Below are 6,587 nucleotides of genomic sequence, written 5' to 3'. Positions count from 1 at the left end.
TTGCTAAGTCATTAATCTGGAATTAGGACCTCTGCATTGGATATTCTGACATGGACCTTTTATTCTTGTTTATACAGCATCCAAAATCTGTGTGGTTTATCTGAAGGCTTATCTACCTTGTGTGTCATATCTTGCCTAATTGCAAGCTCAGGTATAAAGAGAATGATTGAATCTGAAGAGTAAATAAACAAACATTGCATATAGAACTGGGATCAGTAAAGATTGTCTGAAAATTCCCAGGGGTATCTATAGGTTTCTGCTGCAGCTGGGCTTGCTTTCTGTCCCAGGTTTTTAATGTAGGCCCTGTTCTATGATGACAAAAATGTGAAAAAGAAAATTCAGGAGAATTATGCAGCTTTAAGTAATGCAGATTAATCTTTGACTCTTTTTAAATATTTCAGACTCCTTTTTGCCCCTGCACAGGTATACTAGTCAGTGAGGTGAAATGGCAGTTCACGTTTCCAAAGGCATTATTTATCCTAAGATAATTATTTATTGGTTAAAATGCGTTCTGTAATATGCCGAGAATTTGTGATCCATTTTTTTCTTTATTGCAGATTAACACCATTTCAATTTTGATAATCATAGTGACTAAAACAAGCAGGGCCAGACTGTGCAAAACAAACCTCCACTAATTTGTAATCATTTAAATATGTAAAGCTAGACTTTGATGTTAATGCACCATTAAAAAGAAGGTGGGAAGTTCACACGTCTGTTCTGGTATCACTTGTCAGGCAGCAGAAAACTCAAAGAGCAGCTCGTTGATTTACAACATCAAACCCACCTCAGCAAGTTTGCCATCTTGTAAAAATTCTTGGTACATGACATCTTCAAATTTTACAGGACATGGAAATTCCATGGGAGGAAACTGAATCGACAGAGCTTGTGCCTTTCTGTGCCCTCTCTTCATTATCCAGCAGCACCAGCTATCTGGTCCATGCAAGCCTGACTCTGACTCCCCGCCAGTCCTTGGGGATGGACGCATGGCTTCATCACCCTGGCTGTCAGAGTCCTTCCACAGTGACTGTATTTTCCAACCTCAGAGATTATGATTACAAAGACTTTTGAATATCAGCATGTTTAGGAAATAGTTTGATGTTTTTGAACTATTTTTCTTAAAGGGAAAATGAATTTGTCGTTGTGGGATTTACGTTACCATCTCGCAGGCAGGGTCTAGACGATACCAGTTAATAGGAATCTTTAAACTATTCCTGGCAGCTGTTTGTGCAGCATTTTAGTTTTCCTTCTGAACTCATGTTAATTGGGAAAAGTGTGCAGCAATTTCACCTATTCATCTGTAAGCCACGCCATGACTTCTCTAATTTCTCCCATTTCTGAAATGTCAGGAGTCAGGAAATCACCAGTACCTTTCAGAAAATAAAATAGGGTAACTCAGGCATTTGCAACAGTTTTTAGGCTTGGAACACAGACAGTAGTTGTATTGATAACAGCTACCTGATTAAAGTCACAGTTTATTTTTTACCAATAACAAGTAGGTCGTGGGTACAACATGTACACCTCTGGCATAGACAAGTGAATGGTATTCCCATTTTTAGGAGAAAAGAAGGCAGACAGATCCCTACAAGCATCGCTGTATTGATGTAACTTGGGCAACATGCGTGGTGCAAACGCACACATTGATTTCACTGCAGTAGTCTGATGAAAGTCAAATAACTTTTTTTTTTTTTCCATAAACAGGTCAAATTGATGTTTCTACCCACTGTTTTAATGGCCCTTTATGAACCTTGCCATTTCCAGCTTTTGTGTTTCACATCTTCAAGGCTTGTTCTACACATACACCAGCTGTAGCACTTCTAACTTTCCCTGCGTAGCTAGAGTTATTGTACTGAAAATGCTCTTCTGTGAACGTAAGTGCACTACGACAGCATAATACGAGTACGAGCATGAGAAAACAAGTACATAATCCCACTACGACTGCATCCTCATTGGAGTTAATATTCATCAGCCTGGGTAAAAATCACTCTAATGAAATGGATTCATTGTAACAGAAACAACGTGTAGATCAAGCCAACAAATAACCTCCCATAGTGCAAAATTTCAGACTTTGAGACACCAACTCACCAGCTTTAAAACCTGCTGCCATCGTTGGAAATCAATTGTGCACATCTCTCTGCTCCATCTAGTTGGGTGCCATGTTGGGGTCAACACGAAGGAACATCACACTGATGCCAAAGGTAAATCTGCTTGGAGAGGGCTCCCTGACGATAAGCCTATGGGTTTCAGTGGCTCATGAGCTATTGCCTTAGAGGAGAAAGGGTCCCAACATTTATTGCGGCAGAATTTGGCCCAGAGGTGGAGCTTCTTTCAAAAGAAGACAACTAGGTGCAATCTCTGGAGCCACCGACTCTCTCGATACTAATTTCTACCCTCATCCTTCTCCTTTCCCTGAGTTTTGAGGGGCTTCTGTGTTACTGCTTTTTATCATAATGATTTAGTCTTTGCAAATATTTGTCTCTGGCTACTCTTTAGTGCATGGCTGCTCCAGATCCAACTCAATTAATTCCCACAGCAGCAGGATCACTGAATCAGGAAACCTGATTTCTCTTGTACTGTACAAAAAAAAGTCAGGATTAAAGTTGTTGTCTTCTTGCAGAAACAACCCCCAGCCCTTAGTTTTGATACTAAAACCATAATTCATTCTTGGGGTAATGGACTAATACCCGGTTCAGGCACCACTAGGCAGGGACAGAGCACCGGGCTCAGCTGATGTGAACTACACTTGGTACCAAATACATCCTGGATATCAGAAATCGTTTACACTATTTATCATTTTCTAGCTTCTAAAACTAACTCTCCAGTATGCAATGTCCATTCTCAAAAATGAGTACGACAAACACGAGAAATCAGGGAAATAACTATTTTCTGCTTTTAGATGTATCTTTGACTACTTGAGAGTGGTAGACAAAGACTTGATCAACAAATTTGTGCATAAGGAAATGGATTTACATGTAAATTGTTACATTACGAATGTCAATTAGCTGCACACATTACAGGGCAAACATCAGCAAGGTTTGTGGAGGCTAAACAAAATATACTTGCTTTATGCTGTTCTTATATGGTCATTTTAATTGGAAGCACAGATTATAGCAGCATAGCAATCTCATATTTTTCACTGTAAATGCTCCATGCATCTTTGGAAACGGTATCAGGTTCTTGACAGTGAAAAGGGTGAAAAAAAAAATTGGCTGACTTCAAAGTTGTCAACCTAGAGTTGAAAAGATTTTGGAGTGTCTTGATATTGCTTATGTCCACCTTTTTGGTAGTGGTTTCCAATGCAGAGAAAAATAATAAGATTGCTAGAAACACAAAGGTAGAAATGATTGCAAGTGAGACTTTTCCAAGGATTTGGCAAAAAACTTGTTATTTAACATTTTTATAACGGTGAAGGGAAAATGTCCTTAGATGAAAACATATGTGCCTGGATTATTGAAAGATACTAAAACTGTAAGTGATGAAAAGAATGTAGGCTAGCTGGAGTCTTCCTAGTTCACATGGTAGCACTTCCTGGCAGAGACAATCTGAGAAAGCTTTTATAACCGGATCTTCAGAGAAGCTTCACCTCCTTTTTTTTTCTTTTTCCCCCAGTCAACAGTCATTTTCATGAAAAACTACGCCTCTGTGAATACAAAACCACAGTTTTGCCTGTGAAAACTTGTGCACATGCTGCAATAAAGCTGATAAGCATTGCGATCCTGGGAAAAAACCCTCCACAATAAGGCGGAGAACCACTCTGCTATCCTATTGCCGAGTGGGAAAAGGACACCAAAGGCACAGGAGTCTGTATTTTTACATCTCTGACCTCACCTAGATGCCTAGTCTTCTCCCACCTCAGTGTACTCAGGCTTCTGCCCTGAGATACTGTGGACCATGGATGCTTGAGATGCTCTCCACTGGGTGTTGAGCCTTCCTTCTCCCTAAGAAGATGACAGTCCACCCACTAAGGTGGGCACAGGCTTTCAGGAGAGGGAGCGGGAATGTCCTTGTGCTCACCGTCGTCCTTTCAGGGTTCTGAACTGCTTGCACAAAAACTGCATGTAAAACGAGACAGCATATTAACGACAGCTTGACCTGAAAAAGTCCTATCCCTACATGTTTTCCACCCCTGTGCCCAAACAAGATTTCGGTGAAGTAATTAAAAAGCACAGTGCTGATAATCACTGCAACTTCATTCCTAACAGTCAGTGGAAAAGGACAAATTTTTTAAGGATTTCCAAAATTACTGTAAAGACGACACAATTAATCTTCGCCTGTTAGTTGTGTTTGAAATAAAGCATTTGAAAAGGCACATTTTTAATACTAATTTACAATCATTTCACAGGCAGTTATGAGACCCTTCATTTTAATTAAGGACATGCTCTTATTTTTAAATGTCTTCTTCAGCATCCTGACCGACCACTTTTCATAGTCTCATAGAATCATAAAGGTTGGAAAAGACCTCTGAGATCATCAAGTCCAACTGTCAACCCAACACACCCAGGTCTCCTAAACTAAGTCCCGAAGTGCCGCATCTACATTTTGAACACCTCCATGGATGGTGACTCCACCACCTCTCTGGGCAGCCTCTTCCAATGCCTGACCACTCTTTCAGTAGCGGCATTTTTCCTAATATCCAATCTAAACCTCCCCTGACACAACTTGAAGCCATTTCCTCTCATCCTATCACTAGTAACCTGGGAGAAGAGACCAACACCTACCTCACTACAGCCTCCTTTCAGGTAGTTGTAGAGAGCGATAAGGTCTCCCCTCAGCCTCCTCTTCTCCAGGCTAAACACCCCCAGTTCCCTCAACCTCTCCTCATAAGACTTGTCCCGCAGACCCTTCACTAGCTTCGTTGCCCTTCTCTGGACGCGCTCCAGCACCTCACTGTCCTTCTTGTCCTGAGGGGCCCAAAACTGAACACAGTATTCGAGGTGCGGCCCCGCCAGTGCCAAGCACAGGGGCACGATCACTGCCCTGCTCCTGCTGGCCACGCTACTCCTGATACAAATATCAGGAATATATTTGCACCCGCCCTGTCAAAAAGGGCCCGTGTCCCCCGTCCCCCGCGAGGCTGGAGCTAACACTGAGGGGCGCTCAGCCCCTCCCGCCGGGGAGGGCAGGCGGGCTGCTGGAGGCCGGCGGCCGGGAACGGGACCCCGGCACCGGCCGCCTCCTAATGGAGGTATCGCCGCCCCGGCCCCTGGCAGCCCCGCAGGAAGGGTCGGAGCGGGGCCAGATCCCAGCCACCTGCCCAGGGCGGCCGCCGGGCGTTGTTCGACCCTTCGGTCGGGCGGAGCGAGGTGGGCAGCGGCCCCGCAGTGCCCCCCTCCCCAGGGCGAGCCAGCGGCGGCAGGAGCGCGCGGTGCGGAGCGATCCTCCGCCGCCGCCTCTCCCCGCCCCCCGCCCCGCCGTGACGGCCGGGCGCGCCCCACGCTCCGCTCCGCGCCGCCCCTTCCCCGCCTCGGCCCGCCCCGGCTGCCGGGAGAGGCCGCTCCGCGCCCGGCTGCCGTCGCCGCTGCGCTCGCCCAGTATAGTTAGAGCTGCCCGGTTTCCCCGCGTCTACCCGTCCTTCTCCAGCCCGGGCCCCGAGCCGCGCCCGGCGCCTGCCGGCGGCTCCCGGTGGCAGGGGAGCCGCTCCGAGCGGCGGCTCCGGAGGTGAGCGTCGCCCGGGTGCCGGGGGGGGACGGGCGGGGGGACCGGGGGGCGCCGCTTCCCCTACGGAGGCCCGGGCCTGGGCGGGCGGGCCGGGGCCGGGATCCGGGGGGGGAGGCCCGCAGGGCCGTGCCTGCCGCCGAGCTGCCGTTTTATCCCCTCGTCTCCCCGTATCCCGACTCCCCTCCCCACCCTCCCCCCCCCTCCCCCCCCCGACCCCCCTCCCCGGCCGATGTTTTATTCATGTCCCCGCCGGGCTTTGTACGGGGAGCGGGCTCCTTCCCCCGCAGTTCACCAAGTGCTGCCAGACTCCGGCGCTGGTGGTGGGGGGACGGGGACCGGGGCGGGTCGCGGCTTGGAGGCGAAATGGCTGCAGGGTGGGCAAGGTTTTGCCATCCGGGCAGGCAACCCGGGGGCTGAACGGCATCTGTTTGCTTTGGGGGGTGCTGGCCTTGCCGCGGCTCAAAAGTGACAGGGGGGGTCTCTTGCTGCATTTCCCCCGCCGCGGGTCTGCCGGCCTCATGTAGAAAAATCAAGTCACTGCAAGGCTTTCTGTAGCAGATTTTAAATATGTGTGTGTATATATATATCTGTCTATCTTCTCTTTCAAGGGTTCAGCAGCAAGCTTATTGCAACACCAAATGCCTGTAAGACAGGCAGCACTTACACCATCACCAAGTTAACTGTAGATGTCAGACTGTGCTTGCACTGATGTGATGTCAGATTCGTGATAACACGCAGAAATGGTGATTTTGGTGTGGGCTGAGCGTGATGGAGACGGCACAGACCCAGCTGGCGTGGACAGACTCGGTGGAGCCTCTTCCATGGTGCAGGGCCTGCTGTGCAGGTAGTCACCCGGAGCAGGCAAATCATAGGGGCACGGGGATAATGGTTACAGATTTGTGGGTGCTACGGACTCAGAGGATCAGATATTT

At 47.8% G+C, this 6,587-nt stretch overlaps 1 protein-coding gene and 1 long non-coding RNA gene across 2 annotated transcripts in view; one reads left to right on the top strand and one right to left on the bottom strand.

Moving 5' to 3' along the window:
* Positions 1–1,454: 1,454 nt before the first annotated feature.
* Positions 1,455–5,390, bottom strand: LOC135313890 (uncharacterized). Its single transcript, XR_010373381.1, has 2 exons — positions 4,716–5,390; positions 1,455–4,049 (listed from the first exon to the last, which is right to left on the bottom strand). It is a non-coding gene; the product is annotated as an uncharacterized LOC135313890 (long non-coding RNA).
* Positions 5,391–5,448: 58 nt separating this feature from the next.
* C6H1orf21 (chromosome 6 C1orf21 homolog) overlaps positions 5,449–6,587 on the top strand; it is a 131,249-nt gene continuing 130,110 nt past the window's right edge. Inside the window, exon 1 of the mRNA XM_064454385.1 lies at positions 5,449–5,655. The gene's annotated coding sequence lies outside the window, so the exon portion shown is untranslated. The remainder of the gene's footprint in view (positions 5,656–6,587) is intronic.

Source organism: Phalacrocorax carbo, chromosome 6 (assembly GCF_963921805.1).
Source record: "Phalacrocorax carbo chromosome 6, bPhaCar2.1, whole genome shotgun sequence".
NCBI lineage: Eukaryota > Metazoa > Chordata > Aves > Suliformes > Phalacrocoracidae > Phalacrocorax > Phalacrocorax carbo.
Note: the sequence above shows the minus strand (reverse complement) of the source record. Positions and strands in the feature narration are given on the sequence as shown.